Raw genomic sequence first — 14,553 nt, 5'->3', positions numbered from 1 at the left:
AGACTATGCATGGGGTGCTCATCTGGCAGGGATGTGCATTCAGGGAAAATGGAGTCCAAATCAAATGCACCTTCACATAAATCAAAAAGAAATGCTAGCTGTGCAGAATGCACTGACAGCCTTCAAGGACTACCTTCATCCAGGACAATTACTGATAAAGACGGACAACACCATGGTTATGTGGTACATAAACAAGCAGGGGGGTACACACTCCTACCCCTCTGCAGACTAGCCATGGCATTGTGGAACACGGCCTTGACCTATCAAGTACAACTACAAACTCAATTCCTGCCAGGAAAGCTGAATACTCTGGCAGACGAACTAAGCAGAAATCTCATGGACCCACACAAATGGAAACTGGAACCACAGATTTTCAACATGTTGACACACAAATGGGGGAGTCCAGACATAGGTCTTTTTGTCTCACCCCAGAACTATCAGTTGGACAAATTTTGCACAAGAATTCATCACAAAAAAGCCTGGAAAGTGGATGCTCTGTCCTTCAGCTGGAAAAAACTATCAGACTATGCCTTTCCCCCTCTGCCTCTGCTCTCCAAAGTTCTGCTAAAAGTCAAACAGGACAAACCAAAAATGATTTGCTCCAGACTGGCCTCGCCAGCACTGGTACCCACTCCTGCGCAGTGTGCCATACCTTCCACCGTGGCACCTGCCTCAGACACCTTACTTACTGTCTCAGCCGAACAACCAAATTCTGCACGCTCAGCCCCAAACTTTGAATCTTGCAGTGTGGCTAATCACCTAAATTCACCCTTAGCATCCCTCAGAAAACCTGTGATGGATGTCATTTTGGAGGCGAGAAGACCTAGTATTAGAAAATCTTATGCTGACAAATGGAAAAGATTCTGTGCTTGGAATCAATCTCAAGGGATAAGCACAGCAGTGCCCAACATTCCTCAGATTTTGCAATACTTAACTGAGATGCTTCACAAGGGCCTGTCCTTTTCTTCCATAAAAATCCATGCCTCAGCCATTTCAGCTCATTACAACACAGAACCTCCCCTCTTCTCCCATCCTCTGCTAAAGCAGTATCTCAGAGGGGCCAAAAACTTAAGACCACCCAGGAGAGCTCCAACCCCTGCCTGGAACCTTAACTTTGTATTGGAGAAACTCACTCTCCCTCCTTTCGAGCCAGCTGCTACTGCAGACTTAAAATTTCTCTCCTGGAAAACAGCTTTCCTTTTAGCAGTCACTTCAGCTAGAAGGATTTCCGAATTACAGGCTCTTATTGCAGTGGAGCCTTTCATCATTTTTCATGCGAACAGGGTATCTCTCAGGACTAACCCATCCTTCATGCCTAAGGTGGTATCCAGTGTGGCTTTTAATCAGACCATTCATTTGCCAACTTTCTTTCCCAATCCACATAACAAGGGGGAGTGGATTCTGCATTCATTGGATGTACACAGACAACTTAGATTTTACTTAAACAGAACAAAATCTCAAAGAAAATCTGAACAACTGCTGGTAGCATTTGCTGCAGTGGCAGAGGGAAAGGCTATTTCAAAGCAAACCATTTCCATATGGATAAGCCATTGTATTCATTTCTGCTATAACCACCATGGAAAAACTATCCCCCAAGGGATCAGATCCCATTCCATCAGGGCTGCATCTACTTCTACAGCCTTTCTCAGAGGTGTTCCTACCAGGGTCATTCTAGAAGCTGCTACCTGGAGCTCAGTTCATACTTTCACCAAACATTACTATTTACCATTTTTCTCTAAATCCAGAGCTGGCTTTGCCACTGCTGTCCTGCAGGGCCTTATAGCTGGTCTTAATGCTGTATACTTTCCTCCACTCAACCATAGCTTTGGGAATCTACCCAAATGTAATGACTGCAATAGTGAAACATAAAGAACATAGTACAGTTGTGTACACTTACTATAAATGTAGATGTTCGAGTGTATTCACTGTTGCAGTCCTGGTTACCCTCCCTCCAGCCCCCTGTTTTTCTCTGGCTATACCTCTACTTTCTTTTACTATGCTTAAAAGCCCTTTTGGTGTATTTGCTTTTGGTTGGAGGTATATTTTTTGTGTTTTTAATTTTATTTGCTCCCAATTTGGGGGGCACCTGACATCTGGGGCAAGAAAAACTGATGTAATGGTGTTGGCTGCATGTTTTATACCCCTGATGACCTGACGTCATGGAAGAAGGGACAGCAACTGACGCAGGACCCAAGACTTTGTTAATCAGGTTGACTGAGGGCAACCTGCCAGCAGATTACCCAACTGTAATGACTGCAACCGTGAATACACTCGAACATCTACATTTATGGTAAGTACACAACTGTACTTTTTGTCTTTTAGGCACCAGTTCACCGGGACATGCTCTTATTAAGGTGGCCGGGAATTCTGCCACAAAGAAATCCTACTTAGCAAAATGGAAGAAGTTTCCTCTTTGCAGTCACTGAAGGAATCATACCCTCTTACAGCATCGCTGTTTTTAATTCTGAAATAGTTAAATGACCTGTTAAATTCAAGTCTGACATTTGCCACTGTGGAAGTGAACCTCTTTGTCTTTTCAGCTTGCATAGTCATGGATTCCCACTTGCATCCTTGCAGCCTGTTAAGTACTTCTTAAGGGAGTTCTGCATTTGAAACCGACTTGAAAGCCTATTGTTTCTCCATTTCATAACATTGCATGAGTGGGCCACCAATAGCTCACAACTGCTATGATTTAGGCATGGGGCTATGATTCTGGCCCTCAGATTTAGGCTTGTGTCTGATAGATTTATGATGTTCCACAAAAGTTAGTCCTTTTTTGTGTGAATATACTATGTTTATTGAGCATATGCAAAGATTCACTACCATTAATTTTATAAGTTCTGGTATATAAAGACCTTTTATTGTGAAAAATTAGAAAGTGCTCCTCTTTCAGACCCTCTGCTATGATTTTTAAAGGCCAGTGGTATAATTTTTTATGTGGATGATGAGAGGTATGGGGCCACCTCCCACTTTTTCCTAATAGTAAGTACTATTGCAACAGTTATCTATATGAAAAATATAGTGCAGTTTTATAAGAACATACCATAATAATAGACATCAGAGTTGACCACTGTTGCAGTATTGGTTTCTCTCCTACCATGCAGTATTCTCTTTCTTAGGCAATCTAGAGCTTGTTTAGGGAACCCTGTCCCCACATAATACCTCCTTCTCCTTCTACCCCTATTAAGGTCTCAGGCTTGCTCAAGTTTGGATAGATTTAGGGTAACTTTTTCTCTAGGTTCCTGGCCCAGAGAATATCAGTCTGTGTTCCTTCTTAGTCGTGGTCACAAGGACCACATCTTGAAGTAGGTAGGGGTGTGTTTCCTGCTGGTTTTCTAGGCAGAAAAGTTGTAAAGTTGCTTGGATAGACACCACACTTATTACAAGGAATGACTGACATCCCTCAAGAGTGGATATCTTCTCAGCCAGGAGGCTGAAGGGTACTGACCTCTGAAAGTCAAGTTGGATGTCTGGTCATTTGTGGTAGACGTTCATGTACAGTAGTTAATACTACTACAACAGTAATCCCCTTGAACATCTGCTTTTCTGGGGAGTTCTTACATTATTTACTTTATCAGGGGCACGTGGGATATATGCATATATGGGAGGTCACTCAGTGGAAGTTCTAGCTTTGCTGGAGTTTTCATTTTGTTTTGCCTGATTGGTTTTTCAGTGATCTTCTCACTTATTGTTTTAGATTATTTACTTTATGGAATTAGATGCAGTGGTAATTTGTGTCTGAGTGCAAGAATTTTATGATATCTCATGACTGAACTGACTATTTTTGGATTGCTGCTTTCAGTTTGGATTCTTGTGCATCCATCCATCTGTCCACTACTCCTTTTTCCTAGGGTATCACTTCAACAGTTACAATCAGCTAGAGCTAATGTTTACACCACCAGGTGGCCAGCCCTGCCTGTGAGACATAAAATAGTAATTGAAAGAGTGAGGATAGCAGATACATGTGGTTGTGGTGCCTGTGGATTCCCCTGGATATCCACTTGCTTGCCTGTAAAACAATGCACAAAGTCTGAAAATTAGTGTAGCCAGACTGAAAGATGATAGGCTAAGATGTGATCTGCTTTGTTCGTCTCTGTGATGGCAAAAACCATTCATAAATTAAAGGAGCAGAACCATTCTAACAAACCAAGAATGCAGGAAGCAGTTGTTATGAAAGGAATTAAAACATTATATTCATCATAAGATTTAGTGCTACATTGCATTCATAATACAAATGGGGCAAGCTACAGGTAAACATCAATCTTCCAGCCAGAACCATCAGCCCACAAACATCCTCTAGGGGACTATAGTTATGTCCGACAAAATGGCTGCCTGTAGAAAGTCTTTTTGTCTCTCAAGTTTCAAGTGAATAGTTACAACTGGTGCTTTGAATTTTGTAGGTAATTAATTTCCTGTCTGATCTAAAAGATGAGTACCATTTAGAGTGTTTCAGAATATTATCTGTTTGGCATCTGTCATCTGTTTATATAGTTTTTCTGTTTGCTAACAATGTCCTTAGAAAACAGTGTCAACAAATGCTGTGCACTGCCTATGTTGCCAAGCAGAGAAGCATCATGTTAAGAAAAGTGAGTAGAGGATCATGATTTCAAGAACGGTGATCTTTGTAAGACTAGAAAGAAAACCACTGTAGACAGCAGGACCATTGTGGAAAAGTGCAGATTTTTGGTTTTAGCCCAAAGAAATCTCTCTCCATTTAAGAGTAGAAAGTCTTCCTCCACAGAACCAAAACAATGCAGAGAGTTTCCCAGGCATTATAAGAAGAAAATAAAAAAGACAGTGTTACTGGAAAGTGATACTAGGCCTTGGAGACCCCAGCCTCCTGTGAAGTCCTTCACAAGTCACCACTGTAGAGAGGAAGCCCTCCCAATCTTTGCTTTAGGTATTTTACACTCTTAACTGCTGCAGCTCTGACACCCAATTTTTTCTAAGGGTGTGAAAGTGGGGAAAAAGCAACATTAATGTGGCAGATTTGTGACCCAGAACTGGAGATGTTTGTCTCCGGATTTCTTAGAAGAGAAAGGACTGCAGCATGGCTAGACTGTGGAAGGTGTTTAACATAACATGGCAAGCCTTGTTGAGGATATTGAAATAACTCTTGACCCCTCCACCACTCACAGAAAGTTTATAGAGCATCAATCTCTAGGATGTTAAAAGACCACTTTCAGTTGTGTTAGGAGAAAGCACCAAATGATTAAATGTTTTAAGGCCAGCTTCAGCTTGCTAGATGCAGTTTACGTGGATGCCTGAGGTATCATCAGCTGTTGTTAGTTTAAGCAGTTCACAGAGGAGTACCCTACAGTGTTTCTTGCATACTCCCCAGCAACATGGGTTCTTAGTATAGGACCCATATTGTATCCAGAAAAACCGGCAGCATCATGGATGTGATACCTGTAACAACCTTCTAGTGAAGATGATTGAGGAAAGCTGTTACTAGATTAAGAGAAAAAGAGGTGTATGTAGATATCAAAAATGTTTTTTTGTAAGTGATCAGAGAAGACAGATAAATTAAGATTAAGACTGAAGTCTGATATTACAGTTAAGACAGGAACATGGCACAGTGTGGTTGGCCAAAGCTGCCTTTTTCTAAAGGCTTTGTCCATGCTGTTGCCCCCAGTTTCATTTGGTGGCAGCTTCCAGTCCCATATTCGATCAGCCATTTCCAAAGTGACAAGGAGTTAGACAGTAAGCTGACCTGTGCCAGCAGCAGGACATCTAACAGACCGTTCGCACAGACATCTTGACAGTAATTCAGCATGGCTTGAGTGCCTATTTTGGGTCAGTCCTCAAAAGCACAATGATGCCTTGTGGACTCACTGCTCAGACTGTCAGTAGCGGTATTCATTTATAATTAGCTGTGTGGCTGCATGCCATCAGGCTTTGTAGGCTGCATGTAGTATGTACCCACTACTAGCCTAAGCAGAAATCATCAGTAGACTGTTATTGTTCCACACGCATTTCTGTGTGGTTCATATTCAGACTAGCTTATGTAAATATTTTTTTGTAGTGATTCAGTGTTTGTAGATTTCAAGGAATTCATTTCATACTGTTTGATCATTAGAATTTATTTAGCTACACGGCCTTCTATGGGCATTTTCCTTTTTACTCCTAAAGTGGCTTTTTTTTTCATTTAGCATGCCAGTCAGTTATAAACTGTCAGCTTGTTCAATCACCGCAGATACAGTAAATGTTATCACTGCTGAATTGTGAAACATTACATTAGAAGCAGAGTCTGTGGCACAGAGGGAAGGGTCTCTGACCGAAGCCCAGGATATTCAGGTTTCGATTGTCAGCCCTATCTTCTAAGAAGTTGGCTATGGGGAATAGGAACAGTTTCTCAGTTTTCTAGTTTACCTTTCCCAGGGGGAAGGGTACTTTCATTGATTCTGCTGCTCTCTCAGGCATTGAAAACCAAGAAGGGGTACATCATTCAGCAGAATAACCCTGGGGACACACTGGCTGATGTCCGTGGGATTCTGCCCCTGAGTCATTGTACATTATATGCATTGTTGCATAAAACAAACTAACAAAAAAATCATAACTGCTTTTGCTTACTGTTAAGAGGAACAACCATCACATAAGGATTCTGAACCACACACCTATTTTTAATAGAAGCTCTGTAATTTGCTTTCTTTTAAATGAAGTAAAAGACAGGGGAGAAGTCTGATTTTCTTTCTAGGCTTTTACAAATTTCTGAATTGCTCACATGTGACATTATAGTAGTGGGACAACGACACAATGAAATGGATGATGCCTGCTGTAACTGTCAAATTTTATTAAAGCTGTCAGTCTATTTTTGTTTCCCCTTCTTGCCTTGAAAATATTTGATTACATGTTATAAATACTCTAGCATGTATTGCTAAAGGATGTGAGAAAGGCCCTTGTTGTTTGTTATCTTAACTAAAGAAAAAATCCAGCATAATTCGTATGGTGGAAATGGTTGCAGCTATGCGTTTATTGGATCTCACGACGGAAGTCACCAAATCAGGAAAAAGTCATGCTTTAATGTCAAACTTTGAAAAGAGGCACACTTAGAAAGATCTATAAAGACTGAAAAGAGCCCTTGGACCAGCCTGCTCACTCATTTAACAAATAAAATAAAGTAAAAATAAGTAAACTAAAATTTCTGTGTAACTGCAGGCTTCGTAATCTAGGTTGTCTTACCATCTAATTCATGATCTTCTCATTAGTTGAGAATGTATTGGGGATGGGCTTCTTGGCCAGTAGAACCTCCTACTTATTAATGGCAACTACCAAAGGCCAGTTACTTGGAGGAGAACCTGATGGGTCTAACCTAAAGTCCCTCACTCTGGATGGTCTTGTACCCTCCCCATTTTGAATCCTTTCCCTTCCTTCAATTTGATCTTCCTCTTTTACAGGTGTGACAATCTGATCTTTATACCTCATTAATTTACTTCCTATAGAAAGCTGAAATATGATAAAAGAGGACATTCCTTCTCAGCCCCTAATGCAGTTGTTTCATTTCCCATTGAAGCCTGTGTTCTTATGAAGGAATAACTATGGATGAGTTTTTTAACCAAGCTCATAAAGTATGTTTAGCATGACTCTGCACATGTAAATGGTCCATGTTAGCGTAACTGAATCCCTTCATTAGCCTTGAACCTGTTACCTGTGTTCTAATGTTTATGTATGTGCTCCTACATTCCGAGAATCCTTCTGTTCCTACCTTCCTCATGCTCCTCCCTTTTTTCCTCGCTCCCTATTTGCTGCGACAGAGCTCAGACTTTACACTCCTTGACAAAGTTTGAAATGCTTCAGGCTGTCATTGAAATATATTATCTTATGCAGTATTGTAATCATCAGAAATAAACCAAAATGTCCTAGTACACAAAGTGTGCCATAAAATGAATATTGAATGTGTGGAGTTTTGTGTGCTGACTGCTTCCACCCGTCTTTCACATCTCCACTTCCACCCTGTCATTCATCCCTTAAACGTGTTATTTCAAACTAAAACATATGTGAAAATCGTAGATAAAGATTCTGGATTTGCTTAAAATCCTTAGGCAAATTTGTTTTATTTTGTCAAATGTAAATTAATGCATTTAACTTAGTGCATGACAGAATGGCCTGCGTTTTGTAACCTTATCTTTTGGTTGTGGCTTGAAGGGGGTTGCATTCTTTACTTTCCTTTTGTTGTTTTTTTACACTGTACTCTGTACTGTTTTTGACATTTATGAAATTCTGATTCTGACTAGAACTTAATGACCCATCCCAGATGCATGCAAAGCACATTTTCTTGTTTCATGGCATAATTTGTCACCTCTGAGCATGCATACTTTATCACGCTATTCTCTGTCTCTTTCTCCTTTAGTGTATATGATCTAACCTTCTGTAATAACTCTTCATGACTATATTCTGCCTCAGTAGAATAAACATGGACATACACGCCAGTAAAGCAACTCCCACATCTTGTGTGCATGCTCTTTGAGGGTTCTTTCACTCAAGTTACATTACTTTGCACTTTTAGACACTGAACCCAAGCTGCCATATTTCATCCTGAACCTGTAATGTATTATATTTTCCTTTCATGTTTTCATTTCTTCATCTGATTTTCACAAGCAGTTTACTGAGTAGTGCCATTTTCAACTTTGAATTATAATAGCTAGTTAAATCACAGGCCCGTCTAAAGCACTGTGGAGCCTTACATGTCACCCTCCTTTCAAACCATGTGCCCTTCACTGCCAGCCACTGTTTACAACTGTCAACTGAGTTCTGAATCCATTTAGTGAGTGTTGGCGGTAGCCTATGTACCCCTCACGTGTTCTACCAAAAATTTTGTGGGGGGGGCTAAAATATCAGTTGCTGTACTAGAGTCTTGACAGCCATGTCCAGCCAACCTCCTTCCTTTAAGACCTTAGTGACTTAAGTCACAAAACTGAATGACAGAGGGACTGACATGTCTCACATTGCATTCACATGTCCTGCTTGACCCTGTATATCTTCAAGCTCTTAAAACATTGTCTTAAGTTATCTTTCTAAATATTACAAGTCAGTCAGGAAAACAAGCAGCTGCATCCAGAGTGACATATGCTCATTATATTACCATCCAGCTTGGGTGTAAGATTATCATATGAGTAATAGGAACATTTTAGTTTATGCGCTCAGTTTTTAATTACATTTGCAATACATACAAATGTGAAAAAGCAGTTTTGTTATCTGGGATGACACAGGAGCGTGGCGCACATAGAAATCTCTTGACTAAACTCTGAACAACAGGAGTTTTACTTATGGTTTAGAACTGTTTCCATGCTTATACTACTGAAGAAAACACTGTACATGTGAGTATGCATACTGGCACATACACAAACAGCTACATTTCAGACGAGAAAAATGGGTTTATGTGTTAGATATTCCTTTTTGGTAACTGACATCATGATGCAACTGCAAAATAAATACAGTAAATGTTTTCATACCCAAGTTAGGTTAACATTTCTCATGAAAAAAATGTAAGCATAAACGAAGAGTAACACTTTACTGTGCTTGTTTTTGTAATAGCAGGACAAGCGTTCATATGGGTCCCTTCCCTTGCTTATCTCCTGCATAGAATGAAATCACTTCTGTCATGTAACACAGCAGTGTTCATGAAAGTAAAATGTTAATAGCCCTTGCTGTCTGCACAAAAAAATGACAGCATTTAGTTATCGAGTTGTAACTCAGCTGATGAAACTCCCTTCAACCCAAAAAATTAATTCTGAACTGAAGTCAGAGTCAAGAAGAAATGGCGGTGGTTGTTTTATTGTAGAGTCAGTGCTTGAAACAAGAGGACTAAATGTTTAAAAACGCTGCATAAAAGAAGAGCAGTGACAATCTCCAGTGAGGAAATGCTCCTCCCCACTCCCCCTTTTTTAATTTATTTTTATTTAGTGGTACTGTCTGTAATGTAAGCGGATGGTGGCACTGTTTTCGATCAGTGCGTGCTAATACCTCCAAGTGGAGACAAATAGAAAGTGACAGTTGTGTATGTAGAATGGTATTTGTGGTGACGCTTTGACTATAGATAATAAAGTGCTCACCCTGAGGTGATCTAATTCAACAAAGCTCGCTCATTCAACAGAAGGGGCAGAAAGAGCCTGTCGGGAATGACATATCAGCTTAAAACCGAAAAAGAAAAAGGATAAATGGAAAAAAGATAGGTATGCCGTTGTAAACTTTGTTTTAATTGCATGCCTAATGATGCTTTGACAGACACCATGCACTTGGCATTTTTTTATTGATTTTAGCATTGCAATGCCTGGATAGATTTTATAATTTCTGTTTATAATTACTAAATTTTTTGTTAGTCAGTAAATACTTGTGAATTTCAGAGATCGTTCATCTTCTCAACACAGAAGGAATTGTTAATCTTAGATCATGTTAAAACCATTTTGATGTTTCTTTGTGGTTTCTAACAGCATTCTGTAACCTGCTTTGTTGTTACTAAAAGCTGCATTGATTGAAGATGTGTATCTTGAAAGGGCTTTCTGCACTTCTGCTGCATAGGTTGCTGTTATCAGTTGATGTTTTAGATGATTTTTTTGTATTACTGACAAAGCAGACACTGTGTCTGACTTACAATAGTATAAACATTTTTTTATGAAGCAGTGATAAACCTCCAGAACAAGGCAATCTCACAGCACAAGTATTTTATTGCCTGTCATTGTGTTAACTAGTGAAGTTTCACATGACATAGATGTAATCAGGGAAAGAGAATTTGACACCGAGAGGGGGGACATATATATGTGTTGATGTCGGAGGGGGGTACTGCCATACATTCCACAGTGACCTAGCCCCCAACAGAAGCAAGATAATGTCATATACGGGAGATTTCCTGAGAATGGCAGAGTCTGCAACTGATGTTGTACATCAGGAAGGTTATTCCTGTCATGGAGTGGAAACATTTGTTTTACATAACCAATCTGTCTGTCTGACTCTAGACATAAGTTCATGTTTGCAGGTGTGACCAGGATCCTTCTTTTCAATGTGCACAGTACAAATATAGGTCTAGGACTCAAACCTGGATGTACTGGACAGTTGTCAGTTAGCTACTTGGCTATGACAGCACGGACAACAGTAGTAATAAGCTGATCTGCAGCAACATATATCACCAGTATCTTCTGTGAGATAAATTGCTAAGTAGAAAATGTTTTCAGTAAGGGAATTGGTGTTGCACACATGTAGACAGTATAGTGCCCTCTTATGGCCACTAGTAGAAGTATGTGGCCTGAGTTTGGTCACTAGTGTATTTGGTACCTGCAGTGTAACAGATTTGTGCCTGTCACCTGCAGGTTATAGTACTTCATGCTGCTATATGACATAACACGTATTCAGTACATGGTTATATGCTGGGAAATGCATACATTTTGATATGTATAGTGTTGTAGGCATTTGAAAGCTTATGAATAACAAAAAAGGAATAAATCTACAAATGATTTATTGCTAAAAAAATGTCAGTGTTGTAAGAAGTCGTGCAATCCTCTCATTAAAGTTTTTTTCAGATACATTTAATAGTAAGCAGACAGTTTCTGTTGCACTATTACTTACAATGTTACTGTTAATTACATTATTAACTGTTACACTTGTGCATTCCTGGCATTATTTTTCCTTAACTAAATAATTGCTCTATTTTTTATTATTTCTCCTTGGACTGTTAGCTTTGCTTGTGTTGTATTCGCAAATGTCATTATGTTTAGGTGGGACCCTTGGTGCGAGCAGTGTAGCTGGATTTATCTGAGTGTTTTCAGTGAACATATTTCTGAGATCTTAATTCAGATTTTTATGTATCTAACTATGTGTTTTTGCTTCTGTGCAATATTTTTAATATGTATACTGGTACATGATTGTTGTATTTGGTTCACATACTGCTGTTTTCAGGGTACCTCTTACAAGTGCCAATGGTTCTAGAGAAATAGTCCAGTTTGTTGTTCAAAGCTTTTATTCTTAATGACTGTGTGTGTGTGTGTGTGTGTGTGTGTGTGTGTGTGTGTGTGTGTGTGTGTGTGTGTGTGTGTGTGTGTGTGTGTGTGCGTGTGTGTCTGTGTGTATATTTTGGTGGCCTCTGTCCACCTGCATCTTGTGGCATCATGCTTGGTAGCAATAAACTTTGGCCATGGTCTGAGAACCCTGTCTGTCTTTGACAAGGTAGTCAAAATGAAATTAATTACAGAAATAGGCAAGACTACATTTAAGGCCATTGTGGTACAGATATCTGTTTGCAAACCCAGATTTTTTTTCTTAAACATTTAACTTATTATTAAGAATTCAGACATACCCGCGGTGGTGGTGCTGCGGTAGTGTTGTCACCTCATAGTAAGACGCTGTCCGGTTCGATTCTCAGCAAGAGCGTCTTCTGCATGGAGACATGCGTGAATGGGCATACCTTCCTTGAAGGTTGTGCGTCAGGGCTGGTAACTCGGCACGTAAAAATCAACTACCAATCATTAGCGGACCGGAGTTCCGGTGTGGCGACCCCTAACTGGGAAAAGCCGAAAGACACAACACAACCTACTAGTTTTAACTTCCTTTCAAAATGCATACAGATGCTTCATGAATGTCTTTTAATTGTGTATAAACAGCTCTTAAATTTAGGTCACATACCTTAATCAGGCAGGGTGTTCACAGAACCAAGATTCAGCATTAGTAATGTGTCATATTTCTTGAATAAGTTGAAAGCAAAAAGCAATAAAAGTTTATGTGCATGGTATCTACTAAAATGAGTGCAGCAAGCATTTGTAATGGTCAGTCAGAGGTACTTAACACATTAATAATAGTAGTTAGTTCATTAGGCAGCCCATTTTACACATCAGTCGATTATTATTCTGGGTATAGATCAGGGCCATATTGAAAAACATTTATTTTATGTGGCAGTGTAAAAAAATCACATTTAAGGCAGGAGCCTGTAGAAGTTAAATATTCTCTAATAAACACATTTTTGTTCTGCATCTCAAAATTAGGAACAGTGAGTAAAATGCAAAGCAGTGTATTTCCCTGTGTACATCAGAGGGATATTCTTAACTTTTATTTTGTAGGACCTTATAAAAAAAAGATCACATTTACGGCTATAGACTTTGCAAAAGTTAAGTATTCTATAATAAAATGCAGTTTTCTTATGCATCTCAAAATTAGTAACAAGGGGAAAAATTCAAACCAGTCAGATTACTTAGTATATATGCATTGGATGTGTCAGCCCTGATTATAACAAGACACTTTAGAGAGAACCACGTATGCAGAATAAGTGAGAAGCTGTAATTCACACTTTACATAACTCATTATTTTATCATTAATGGGTAACATGATTCCTCCTCAGTAATCATTTGAAGAAGTAAAACACTAACAGAATACTATTCAGTGTTCATTCAGTGAGTTTGTCTGCAACTTTTTTCTGCCCATTGAGTTTGGCAAATACAGTTGTTCAGCTCACTTTTGACTTAAAATTAATTCACCAAGGTCCTTTTGCTGACTCACATTTGATGTACATAAGCTAAGATGCATCTGAAGGTTACGTGTGTGTGTGTGTGTGTGTGTGTGTGTGTGTGTGTGTGTGTGTGTGTGTGTGTGTGTATATATGCACATGCATGCATGCATGCATATGTGTGTGTGTGTGTGTGTGTGTGTGTGTGTGTGTGTGTGTGTGTGTGTGTGTGTGTGTGTGTGTGTGTGTGTGTGTGTGTGTGTGTGTGTGTGTGTGTGTGTGTGTGTGTGTGTGCGTGTGTGTATATATACACATGCATGCTTGCATGCATATGTATGTGTGTGTGTGTGTGTGTGTGTGTGTGTGTGTGTGTGTGTGTGTGTGTGTGTGTGTATGTTTGCATACATGTATATGCTGTGCATGTTTGGAGTTGTGGCCCCTGGATATTACTGATACCTAGTGTTAAATAAAATCTTATTCAGTATGCATCAGTGAAAGGAGTTCAGCAAATCACATTCAGTGGTGATTGTTTCACAAAAGCACAGTCAGTTATTTTAGTGTCAGAACTGGCTTACCAGTCCACACTGGACTATATATTTAAAACTGCACCATATGTAGCATGCTACAATAAAAAAAAATATTGCAGATGCTCCTCAAATCTCTACTGCTTTTCCTCCTGATAAATGAAAGTATTTAGATAAATGACCCTCTGTGTAGTCATTTACTGAAAGCCAACTGTGGTTACTAATTTGGTATGTAGAAAAATCTTGCCTAACATATTATAGATCTACAGCAGAAGTGTAAAAAAATACTAAAGCAAGTGCCATTCTGATTGCAAAACATGATTAAAATGAGAGTCAAGCAATGCAAAAAGAAAACCATATTTTTGTGGGGTGTAAGCACCCCCCCCCCACCATACCATGCATGTATTACATCACAATCACCATTGCTTTTATTCTAGTCAACTTTGGGGTTGCCACATCATAAGATTTATGGAAGTATCCGTTTTTCATTCATCAGCACTTTTGACTAAGTTGTTTTCATTGAATTGGACAAACACAGGTATTCATTGATTTGCATTTCAGTCACACTGACAACTCTTGTAATTTTACTGTTCCCCACCCCAA

General features: G+C 39.4%; 1 protein-coding gene across 2 annotated transcripts in view; it reads left to right on the top strand.

The window, feature by feature from the left end:
- Positions 1-14,553, top strand: part of FAM222A (family with sequence similarity 222 member A) — a 578,312-nt gene that overhangs the window by 416,857 nt on the left and 146,902 nt on the right. The window contains exon 1 of one of the 2 annotated variants that reach the window (XM_044068505.1): positions 10,009-10,172. The exons of the other annotated variant lie outside the window; for it this stretch is intronic. The gene's annotated coding sequence lies outside the window, so the exon portion shown is untranslated. Of the gene's footprint in view, positions 1-10,008; positions 10,173-14,553 lie in introns of those variants that run through there. 2 annotated transcript variants of the gene reach the window in all.

Source organism: Protopterus annectens, chromosome 4.part0 (assembly GCF_019279795.1).
Source record: "Protopterus annectens isolate FY-2018-M chromosome 4.part0, PAN1.0, whole genome shotgun sequence".
Lineage (NCBI taxonomy): Eukaryota > Metazoa > Chordata > Ceratodontiformes > Protopteridae > Protopterus > Protopterus annectens.
The sequence above is the reverse complement of the archived record's forward strand: the minus strand, read 5'-3'. Positions and strand labels throughout refer to the sequence as shown.